The sequence below is a fragment of the Macaca nemestrina genome, chromosome 13, assembly GCF_043159975.1.
Source record: "Macaca nemestrina isolate mMacNem1 chromosome 13, mMacNem.hap1, whole genome shotgun sequence".
In the NCBI taxonomy this organism is placed as follows: domain Eukaryota; kingdom Metazoa; phylum Chordata; class Mammalia; order Primates; family Cercopithecidae; genus Macaca; species Macaca nemestrina.
In genome coordinates this window covers 48,235,067-48,246,666 of record NC_092137.1, presented here as the reverse complement: position 1 = coordinate 48,246,666, position 11,600 = coordinate 48,235,067, and the positions used below count along the sequence as shown (strand labels likewise).

Below are 11,600 nucleotides of genomic sequence, written 5' to 3'. Positions count from 1 at the left end.
GAGATTTGCTTTAAATTCATGTTAAGGTCATCAAATGAAATTCTGAAGAGCTATCTTGAACGTTTTGTAATAATCTATTCTGACTAGAAAGGAGTTTAAGGACCTTTTTAAATTCTTGCAAACACCATTCTCATTTTATTATTTGAGTGAATGTGCCTGGGGCAAACTTCCCTAGTTTAAAAAAAAAAAAAAATCCCTAGCAGATCCTTCAAAACAACCTGTTTCTTTCCTGTACTGGGTCTACATTTTTCACAAGGTTACTCATCTTTAGAATGTGTTTGCTCTTGGTCTTCCCTAAAGAAATATCTTATTCAGCATTTATTGCTTCTTCCATTCCAGAGTTGGGGAGATGCACTGGCCATATGGAAAGAGAGATCAGTAATTTCTGGTGCTTAATGTATAGTACATTTGAGATGGGCTCAAGATTTAAATAAATGAGCCAGCTTGGGGTTAATAACTGTGGAGTCAAATGTGGTTTCATCAGATTGCATTTGAATTTCTAATTCCAGCCCTTCGCTTTCTCCCTGATTCTCTATTCTCAAATGGCAAGGCTGAGAGAATCCCCAGTGCATTCCATCTCTTCAGACCTGAGAAACATCATTCAGAGGAATTATCGTTGCATCTCTCATCACAATTCTGTCCATTTGGAAAAGGGTACAGAGTTCAGGGAGTAGCTTCAACGTGGGCGTGAGCCTTTCTCCAACATTTCCAAACACTTCTATTTCTTTCGTGGCTTACTCTCTATTTTGCACTTTTATCTCAGCTCTTGCTGAAGGTTGCTCCTGTCCCCAAATTCATTGCCCTTCACCAAGATGACTCACTAAGAGCTGCTCTGAGGAGCAGCATGGCAGAGTGGAAAGAGTGGATTCTGGAGATATAGCTGCACTCAAACCCTGGCTCTGCATTTACTGGCTCTGAGACTTTGACCACATCTCTCGCCTCTGTGAACACCAGTTTCCTCATCTGGAAATGAAGTGCATCAGTCCTACATCAGAGTGTTATTATCAGAATTAGAATAAATATATGTAAATTCAAGGGGATCTCTGAAGAGATAATTTTGACCTTCCAACCACAGGAACACATTTACTATTAGGTCTGACCTTATTTTGCTTTTACCCGTCCTAGTTTCAGCTGGGCCTCAAAAGCAAAAAGGCCAAGATCCAACAAGAAAATCTGTTTCTGCTGTATTCTCTTGGCTGCCTAGGAAGACTCTTTTGGCAGGCTTTCTGGTGATCTGTCCAAGCCTGGGGCCTCTCTTTCCTGGAGTTTCCATCACCTTGTTAAGAGGAGAAGAAACTCTAAGCATCATTATGCAGTGCCTGAGAGGCAGTTGCTCTCTTTCTTAATCTGAAGTCCTTTAGTCCTTTCTTTCCCACTTGGTCTCCCAAAGAGACCAATCTGCACACTGTGGGACATAGAATAATATTTATTACAAGGATGACAATAATAATAGCAGCCTCTATTTATTGCCTGCTTACTATTATCAGACATGAGAGACCAAGCACATTATATATTATCTCAATTATTATATAATAGAAATGGCAAATACCAATGCAGTATAAAAACATTAAAAGGGGTAAAAATGGGTATTTCGTATTGATAAAATATACAATCCACTAAGAAACTATATTAGTCATGAACTTCCATGCACCTAACAATATAGTTTCAAAAAATATGAAGAGAAAACACTCTAGCATTTTACAAGGAGAAATTGACAGAATGACTATCATGTTAAAAGTTAACACACTTCCCTATAAACAATATGGAAAACACAAAATTAAGTATAGCAAGAGTTAATAACATGGTAACAAGTTATATAGAACTTTGCACTCAACATAGATTACACATTGTTCAGAAACATATGTAGAAAGAGTTACAACTAACCATGTATTAGGCCATAAAGAAAATGTTCATAAATGAAAAGCATTCATATAAGCATATTTATTTTTAAAAAATGCAAAAAACTTACAAATTAACCACAAAAGGATAGAAAAAAAAATTGATTTAATTAGAACATTTAAATGCCTTTTTATAAACGTTTATTGCATGTATCAGTCAGGGTTTAATCAAAGATATTGACCCCTTAAGGAATATATAAATGTGTTATAGAGATTTACCTTATGCAGTTGTGGTTGCTGGTTAAATACTAGTCTCTGTAAGGATGTTGTCATTGCATCTGATGCTGGAGCTGGAAGTCCTCAGGGCAGGCAGTCAAGATGTAAAGTAGGGAGAGCAAGAACAAGCTGGAACCCATAAGCACATGCTTGAGCCAGTAAGACAGGCAAAAACCTGTGTTTGTACTTGTTGCCTCCAACCTTGGTCATGAAGAAGCCAGGGCCCTTTGTCGTGTAACTAAGCACAAACACACATACTCCTGGCCCAAGAGTCAGATAAGCTGAAGGAGGATCCAGGGGAAGATAGAGCAGTTCCAGTCCTGGCCACTGCCCACACCAACAAGGAAACACACAAGGTATGTGAGTTTCAAAATGGCTATTGCTTCATTTACAGTCTCCAAATCCCCCAGGGGAATCTCCCTTGTAATACAGCCTAACTGGAAACATTCAAGAAAGGGAATGCTGGGAAATGTAGTTTCGCCTAGTCAAGGCAACCCATTACAAAGTCACTTCAGTCTATCCTTTGCAAGTTTGCAGTCATACATATCTCCATAGTTAACCTCCAAATAAAGGAAATAATAAAGTCATGCTTCTGCCTAGCATAATACAATTATCACCATGCAACCAAAAATATGGTCTCTCAGGGATCAGAGACTTTTTCTTAAAGAGCCAGATAGCAAATATTTTAGGTTTTATAGGTCACATGGTTTCTGTTGCAACTATTGAATGCTAGCATTGTATCATGAAAGCAGCCATAGAAAATGCATAAGTGAATGAATATGACTGTGTTCCAAGAAAAACTTATTTATAAAAATAGATGACCAGCCCATGAACCATAGTTTGTTGAGCCTTGTGTTAATTCTTTTATCCAAAGAGAATAAAAAGTCCCCTTTTTTATTTGGGTGATCTTTTATTCTTCTCCTAACTGATTCACATGTCACCTTTTGACATCTTGTAACTTAAGTATTGAGAAAAAAGTTAACTTAGTATATGTTATGTTAGATAAGATGAGAAGGAAGGAAGAAAACAAAAATATTTGGTTAATATATACATAATATGCACATCGAAGTAAGTATTCACAACTATTATAGTCCTTTTTTCTGCAATGGTCATGTGGTCATAGCTGGTATTTATAACTGCCTTCTTCTACTACGCATTCATATTTCCTTATCAAGCCCCGTAACTAGTCACAGTTCCTTATCTGTTTCCAAGTATGTTCCTAAAAGGTCTGGACCATTAACAGTTCTGCTTGAATTGGAGGTTGTTGTAGTTTTACACTGACTTAATAATCACAAACTATAAGTATACTAAGTTTCCCTAGAGGGTCTCCTGCATTCTAGACATAGCCATTCATTCCATGGTAACAACTTAATTTTCCCTTGATAGTCAAGGTCAGTCAACACAACCAGTGTAGTAACCCCTTTGTTGATATGCCGTTGATTCAGTGGCATTAGGAGCTCAAAGTGGCCGAGTGGCAGTCTTCTCAACTGTGAGTTCAATGGAATCATTGTGTCCCTGGTAGAAGCATTTCTTCCTTTGGAACTAAGACTTCTAGAGCAGTAGAGCCTAAAATTGTGGGGATGAAAAAACAAATTGTGCTAGTGGATCACTAGGGATGATCATGAGAACAACAACTTCCATTTCTACCTTTTGCTTCCTAGACTTGTGAAGCTTGCTAGGGTAGAAATAGCACTATAGAATGGATATTGATTTAGAACATTAACCACAACCTGAAGGACCTTGACCCAGTCCCACAAGGTGATGCCACCCAGCTAGTGCCATAACTGAGCCTTTAAAAGACTATTCTACCATTTTTACACATCAATTGCTTCAGAATAATGGGTAACATGGTACAACTAGTGAATTCCACGAGCATAAGTCCATTGCCTCACTTCATTTGCTGTAAAGTGAGCTTCTTGGTTAACAGTGATGCCATTTAGATAAAGTGTTATGACAGTTCAAAATGGTAGTTTTGGCAGAAGCATTTCAAGCAGAAAACGCAATTCCATATTGAGTAAGAACAAAGTGCTCTCCCGTCTGTGATGGAAACATACCAATGTAATCAACCTGCCACCAGGTAGCTGGCTGATCACCCCAAAGAATAGTGCCATATTGGGGGCTGGCGTTGGTCTCTGCCTTTAACAGAGATTGTGTGCAAACAGGCCCTGGTGAGTGAAAGTTCATGATGCTGAAGCCCAGAGTAACCTTCATTTGTTCATGAACCCTATGGGCGACAACAGGAGTGACTGGAGAAGGCTGCCTGACATCCACAGAACAGATCATCAAAATCATCAAAATCCTTCTTTACTGAGTCATCCTTTGGTGAGTACTCATGTGGGACACAAATATCTTCATATTCTGTGTCCATTTGCAGAGATCTATTAACGCATCTTTTCTCCATGTATCAGTTTTCCAATTGTGCCTTCCAAGTCCCTGACCATCCAGCCAAACCATTAGCCACGCCCATGAACTAATGTAGACTCATATGTCTAGCCATCTATCATCCTAGGCAAAATGAACACCACATGTCCTGTTCAAAATCCCACCTACAGAAAAGATTTCCCTTTAATACAGTCTTTCAGGGCTGTCCCAAAGTGGGATTATAGTGTTACAGCTATCCACTTCCAGGTGGCACTTAAATATCATGAAGAATGGGCTGTAAACAAACCTCAAGTGTTTTCTTTCTCAGTCAACTGATCATGGGAACTCCCTGTGAGGCCATAAGTGTGGCTGAGAGAAAGAAGTAAGAAGTAAATGTAGCATCAGTAGAAGACATGGGCATCCGAGCTACTTCCTCATGCAAATTACTTGTGCCTCCAAGACCTGCTTAAATTCAATCTTATTGAAATCACTTCCATTTGATAATGGAGTGCTTCTGTCTATGTCCAACTTTATGGCTTAGTAGGGCAGACAATACCCACAATAGGCAGCTCAGGCCACATGGTAACTTTATAGCTCAGGGTCACATATTCAGCCTCTGAAGCCCAGTAGCAAGTCAAAAGCTGTTTCTCAAAAGGAAGATAGTCACCCCCTGAGAATGGTATGGCTTTACTAAAAAATTCTAAGGGTCTCTGCTGTGATTCACGTATAGCAGCCAGCCAAAAGCTCCCAACAGACTCTCTATGAACCACTAATACTATAAGTACTTTCAGGTCTTCTGAATCACATGGTCCAGTTGGCAGAACAACTTGCATGCCAGCTTGGGCTGTTGTAGAGCTTACTCTTACTCTGGGACCTACATGAAACAGACCGCTTTTCAGGTCACTAAGTAAATGAGTTAAAGCAGTATGTGCAAATGAGAAATATATTGCCTTCAAATGCCAAAGAGACCCAGTAGGCATCATGCCTCTTTCTTAATAGTAACTAAAGCTTGATGCAGCAATTTGACCTTCACTGATGAAGAGAAATCCCTTCATATATCAGATAATTGAACCCCTAGAAATTTCAGCAAAGTAGCAGGTCCTCGAATTTCAGTGCGATTTATCTTCTGCACTCTCTGGCATCCAAAATGTCTTATTGATGTATCTAAAGTAAGTAGTTGCTACTTTCTGCTCATTGTGTCCAATAAGCATAGTATCATCAATTTAAGGATGTCCCATGGAAGAGAAAAGTAAATCAAGGTCTTTGCAGACCAGATTATGACAACGGGCTAAAACACCTGATATACAACTGAGGTAAGACAGTGAAGACATATTATGGCTATCTTGCCAGATGAAAGTCAACTTCTTTTGATGGTCTGCACTAACAGGTATAAAGATAATAGTATGTGCCAGATTAATAGCTGCATACCAGGGATTTGTTAATTTGCTCCAGCAACAAAACTACATCTAGAAAAACAACTACAATGGGAGTCACTACCTGATTAAGTAGTCCATTGTCAATCTGGCTGAATCATAGCCTCTTTCAATTCCTTTTAGTGCCACTAATCTCTGCTATTCCTCCAAGAATGCAATATTGCTTTTAGTTTAGTGTTTTTGTAACTAAACTAAAATGGTTTAATTACTAAACCAAAATGGCTTCCACTTGGTATTTCCTACCATTATATCCCTCATTCCAGGTGTCAGGAAACCATACAGGGATTCTGCTAGTTACTGAGTATGTCTATTCTAATTATGCATTCTGGAACTGAGGAAATAAACACACAATGATTTCAGGACATATTGGGCCCACTGTGAGATGGACCTCAGCCATGTATTAGTTCTCTATTGCTGCATTAAAAATTATCCTGAAACTTAGAAGCTAAAAAACCAAACATTTATTACCTCCCAGTTTCTATGGGTGAATAGTTTGGGAGTGGCTTACTTGGGTACCTCTGGCTCAAAGACAGGATTGTAGCTAAGCTGTTGCCTGAGGCTGCAGTTTTCTCAAGACGTGATTGTGGATGAAGGATGTCTTTCTGTTTGAGGGCCTCAGTCCCTCACCATACCACATGGGCATCTCCACAGAATTGCTCTCAATATGACAGCATGCTTCCCTCAGTGCAAGTGATCCAAGAGAAGGAAAGAAAGAAAGAGAAAGAGAATGAAACAAAGAGAGAAGTCATAGTCATTTTATAATATAATATGGGAAGTGTTGTCCCATTATTTCTGCATTATTTCTGCCATAGTCTATTCATTAGAAGCAAGTCATTAGGCCCACCCCATACTCAAGGAGAAGAGGTTATACAAGAGCATGAATACCAGGAAATGGGGATTAGGGACCACTTCAGAGGCTGCCTACCACCTTGGGTTATTGAAATAAAAATGAAAGTTGTCAAGTGCAGTGGCTCACACCTATAATCCCAGCACTTTGGGAAGCTGAGGCAAGAGGATTACTTGAGTTCAGAAGTTTGAGACCAACCTGGGCAACATAGCAAGATGCCACCAAAAAGTTTTTAAAAAATTAGCCAGGTGTAGTGGTGCATGCCTGTAGTCCCAGCTACTCAGGAGGCTGAGGTGGAAGGATCACTTGAGCCCAGGAGTTGGAGGCTGTAGTGAGTTATGATCATACCACTGCTCTCCAGCCTGGGCCACAGAGCAAGACGCTGTTTCAAAAAAAAAATCATGAATGATTTAGAAATAAATATTAAGAGACAAAATAGCAAAATTCATGAGATCTTAGTACAACACATCATATTTTACAGATTGGAAACTTAAAGTGGGGGAATAGTTACAAATTATTTGCCCCAGGTCATTTAGTTAGTAGCAAAACCAATGCTTAAAACTCAGTCTAATTCCAAAGGCTCATTCTGACTATGACCTCTTCCTCCAAAATGTCCTTTAATTAGGTCAGTTATGCCACTTGGCTTCTGCTTCCTTCCCTGTCTTCCTACTTTTCTCTCCTCTTCCATCAAAGAGAAACTATGCAGAGACTGGTATATTTACCTTATGGGAACAATTATGAGACATCCTCAAATGTGAGGCTATATTTTTTCAGAGAAGAGACAATTTTAAATAATAACGCATGGCCTATCACACTGAACTGTTCCTTCCCCACTGCTGGTTTTACATCTTTCCTTTACTTTTTGCCATTTGAGCAGGAGCTGGTGACATTGATACCACGATTCAAATACACTTGTTCCTTAGCAACAACAGCTAAGTTGTCTTTGCAGGTACCTCAAGTTTCAGAGCTTCTTAGAACTTCCTCTCTAAAAGGGCCAGAATCCCTTTCAGAACACTAAGTCAAAACTTTAAAACATAATTTAAGTGGTTTAATCACATACCCTTATCCCCTCCCACTCCTTGCTTTTCTCTTTCCCTCTCTCCTAGAGACTGAATCAGTGAGATCTCAGAAATAACTTCTGTAGTCTGGGAAAATGCTGATGTTACACTTGGCTGCCCAAAGAATAGTTTCAGTTCCCACTGGCCACCTACAAATATGAGGCAGCTTGCAAGTTTAGAAAGATCATTTTCTTTATGGAGTTGAAATAAATCTCAGGTCACAAATTAAGGATTGGAAGAAATTAACTTTATCTTTTAATAAACAAACATGGTTTACTTTATAAGCCTCATTCCATATAGCAGTAGAAACATAGTGAGTCAATCCAGGGACCTATCTTTGGGATTACATGAGTTTGAGGCATAGGAGGGGAGGCACCATCATCTCTCTGTAACTGCATGTGTTGAGATGTCCATCATTTAGCTGGGCCTTGGTCCCAGAGCCCTTCTCAGCCTCTTGCTCCTGACCACTAGGTCTCTCCAGGCTGGCTCTACCTTGAGTACTTCTGTGCCCCTCTCAACTCTGCTTCTATCCTACCTGGACAGGAAAATTCTACAAGTCTTAAGACTTCCCTGAAAGCAAGATATAATCTTCCTCTTCTCCTAAATCTCTATTCCCATCTGGGGAAGATCTTGCTTCCTTCATACTCCCCAGGAATCGACCTGGGGGCAAGTCACAGGACCCCTGCTGAGGAACAAAAAACTGGTCCTGCTTTCTCTCAGATGCTCCTCTTATTCCTCCCCCAGTTCTGGACACTTTATCTAATCTCAGCTAGAAAGGAGGGAGAAAGAACTATCTTTGATTAATCAAGTATTATTCTAAATGTTTTTGCCTTCTTTCTGGACCTAAGCTTTTAAAACTCAAAAGGTAAAATTTCACTCTTTTGTTCTCCAATTTTTCTGCAACAACCTTTCCTAAGACAATCTATATCTCAAGAATGAGGGAAGGGCTGTAAGATTTAAAAAAAAAAAAAAAAAAAGAATCATAGGGAACTTATATCAGTTAATATCAAAGGACTATTCTGTTACAATTAAATATATTATATCCTTATATAAAATTTGTTTCATTTTATTTTATTTTATTTTATTTTTTTAGAGACAGGGTCTCACTCTGTTGCCGAGACTGGAGTATAGTGGTATTGATCATAGTTTACTGTAACCTCATACTCCTGGGCTCAAGAGATCCTCTGGCTCGGCCTTCCAAAGTGCTGGGATTATAGGTGTGAGCCACTGTGCCCAGCCGAAATCTGTTTATTTAAAAGAAATCATAGTCCTTAATTTTCCTTCACTTCTACCTAAAGCAGAAAACTGCCGAGCAGTGCTCTAAGTTTCCTTGGAGTGAAGAAAGTCTGAGACATGGTTTCCAACCTTATAGGTTAATTGTCTCTCCCAGAAAGAAATGTAAAACTCCCAACTCCCAGTGCCTCAGAATGTGACCTTATTTAAGAATGGGGTTACTGAAGATGTGTTAGGAAGTCATACTGGAGTAGGGTGAGTCTCTAATCCAATATAACCAACTCTCCTTATAAGAAGAGGAGAAAAGGTGCAGAGACAAAGAGGGAGAAGATAGCTATGTGACAACAGAGGAAGAGTTTGGAATGACGCATGTATCAGCCAAGGAATGCCAAGGATTCCAGCAAACACAGAAGCTAAATGAGTCAAGGCAGAATTCTTCCCCACAGGTTTCAAAGGAAAATGTAGCTTTAGACTTGACATGACTGGTCCAATAAAGTAAATATGCCAGTCCCTGAGTAGTCTTTCTTGCTGGTAGAAGAAAAACGTAGCCCTGTTGACACCTTGATTTTGAACTTCCAGCCTCCAGAACTGTGAGACAGTAAATTTCTGTTGTTAAGCCACCCAGTTTGTGGCACTTTGTTCTAGCAGCCCTCAGAAACTAACTGAAGATTTAAAAACTGAGACATAACAAAGCAGTTATTGAATAATGCACAGAATAATGCCGCGTTAAACTGTGTGGCACTAAGAACTGCAGAGGAAATCCAGAGACTCCCAGCAACAGCCTGATTTCCATCTCCAGACTCGCGCCCAGTCCTCAAGGCTGACTGGTTTTTGTTCATTGCATTGACACAAAGTTTAAGATACCTCCCTGGCCTCTTGTACTCCATGCTCTGGGATCTCCCGATACAAAGCCTGTAATTAAAGGGCAGTCTTCTTAGGGGAAGTGACTCTTGTTTTGAACACAAATGCCACAGACTATTGGGATAAACAAGAAAACCCTTCATATCTAGGGAAGTTATGCTTGCTATGACTGTCAGCCCCAGGATAGGCCCAACCACATGGCTCTGAGTTTTCCCCAGCTAAAGCCTCAATCAACCCTTCCCTTTTTGGGAACACTCCTTAAAGTGAGACCTGTTTTAAGTCTTTGTTTGCTTGCCTGAAATCTTGCTGATTGGATTATAATAGTGGATCCTATACATCCTACATGATTTGGTTCTATTGAGTCCTTGTCTACTCTTTGGGGCCATTTGACATGGGCTACTGAATCAGTTGTCTCTACTGGGGCTTCAATGCCCGTCAAATACATAACACATTATCTTCCATATTCCAGGGTTGACCATTCAACGTTTTCTGTTGTCAGAAAAGGAAGCAAGAAATAGGGAAGGAAATTGGGCTCAAAGAACAGAATGGTAAAGGTAGAATAAGAAGCCAAATTACAGGTTTAAAAGAGGCTAAAGGAAATAAAAATTGGTTGGGCTTTAGGCTAGTCAGGAGTCATCCTTTTTTGCTCACTTTCCTTCATTGCCTGCTACATCCAGATAATCAGCAGGTCTTATCCATTTTATGTCCAAGATACATCAAGACATATTTCAATCATCTATCCTTTTTTTCCTTTTTTAAAAAATTTTTTTATTTTTGGCTTTTCATTAACCACAACTTCTTTAGACCAGGCAACTATTCATCTCTGCCCTGGACTACTACTTAAAACCTCCTAACTGGCAAATCTTACTTCCATATAATTCATTCTCTACAAAGCAACCACAGTAATCTCAAATCATGAACAAACTGACTTCTCTTCCCTAATTAAAATTGTTTAGTTTTTATTTTCAGCCAAAAAGGAGTAACAGAGATAAGATCTACTCTCCTTCTCTAAGAGATGGGAAAAATGAACAAAATATATAAAATAACTATTTCAGACAGGTAGTACAAGACTGTAATCCCTGGGAGAAGGGAAACAAACAATTGAGTGAGCGCTACAATTGCAGGCAGTTTCTAGTTCATATCACTGGGAGGGGTAAACCAAACAGATCTTCATGAATTTCATAGCTAGAGATCTAGCTGGGCAAGATAAAGATGGCTAGAATTTGTGGAGTAGAGTATTGGAGAAGATACGAGCAGCATAGGGAGAGAGTGCAATCTGAAGGTCTGCAGAGAAATCTCATCAAGTCTCTCTCTGAATATTGATCTATGGCATACTTAGAGAATCTACCCTAAGCCAGAGAAAGAACCAACTGAAAGGAGTAGGCAGAACAATTCATAGATCTTAAAATAGTTCATGCTTCTACTGCTCAGAGTGAAAAGAACTCAGCAGCAAAAGAAACTATCACTAGAGCAAACAGACAACCCATACAGTGGGAGAAAATTTTTGCAATCTATCCAACTGACAAAGGTCCAATATCCAGAGTCTACGAGGAACTTAAACAAATTTACAAGAAGAAAACCCATTAAAAAATAGGCAAAGGACATGAATAGACACTTCTCAAAAGAAGACATTCATGTAGCCAAAAAAACTGAGAAAAAGCTCAACGTCACTGATCATTAGAGAAACGCAACC

General features: G+C 39.4%; 1 long non-coding RNA gene across 1 annotated transcript; it reads right to left on the bottom strand.

Annotated features, from left to right (window-relative positions):
• Nucleotides 1–3,540: 3,540 nt before the first annotated feature.
• On the bottom strand, nucleotides 3,541–7,697 carry LOC105464993 (uncharacterized). The gene is made up of 4 exons (XR_977202.2): nucleotides 7,478–7,697; nucleotides 6,417–6,583; nucleotides 5,261–5,349; nucleotides 3,541–3,680 (listed from the first exon to the last, which is right to left on the bottom strand). It is a non-coding gene; the product is annotated as an uncharacterized lncRNA (long non-coding RNA).
• Between the last annotated feature and the right edge of the window lie 3,903 nt (nucleotides 7,698–11,600).